Raw genomic sequence first — 327 nt, forward strand, 5'->3', positions numbered from 1 at the left:
GAAGAAATTAGCAATCTAATCACCAATTAATCACATTCATTAACATTTTTACTTGAATTACATTAAGCTATAACCACACATATTAAAAATAAACGCTGTTAATGATATCTCTTAACAGCAGAGTAAGAAGCTGCAGGAATAAACGAAAACAGTGCCAGTGAGGAGGAAAAGCCAAAAGTCACTCATTTGTACAGTGAAATACACACACAAACATAGCAAGGTGTATTAAATACATGACAGAACTACACAAACTAGGTTTCGATTCTTTCCCAAACATAATCTGCCTCCTGGTGGCCATGCAGCACAAGTGCACCAAAGCAAGGGAGC

At 36.7% G+C, this 327-nt stretch overlaps 1 protein-coding gene across 4 annotated transcripts in view; it reads right to left on the reverse strand.

Moving 5' to 3' along the window:
* The window catches only part of MTUS1 (microtubule associated tumor suppressor 1), a 170,597-nt gene that overhangs the window by 62,595 nt on the left and 107,675 nt on the right, over positions 1-327 (reverse strand). The window lies entirely within an intron of this gene.

This window comes from Mandrillus leucophaeus, unplaced genomic scaffold (genome assembly GCF_000951045.1).
Source record: "Mandrillus leucophaeus isolate KB7577 unplaced genomic scaffold, Mleu.le_1.0 Scaffold204, whole genome shotgun sequence".
Taxonomy (NCBI): Eukaryota; Metazoa; Chordata; class Mammalia; order Primates; family Cercopithecidae; genus Mandrillus; species Mandrillus leucophaeus.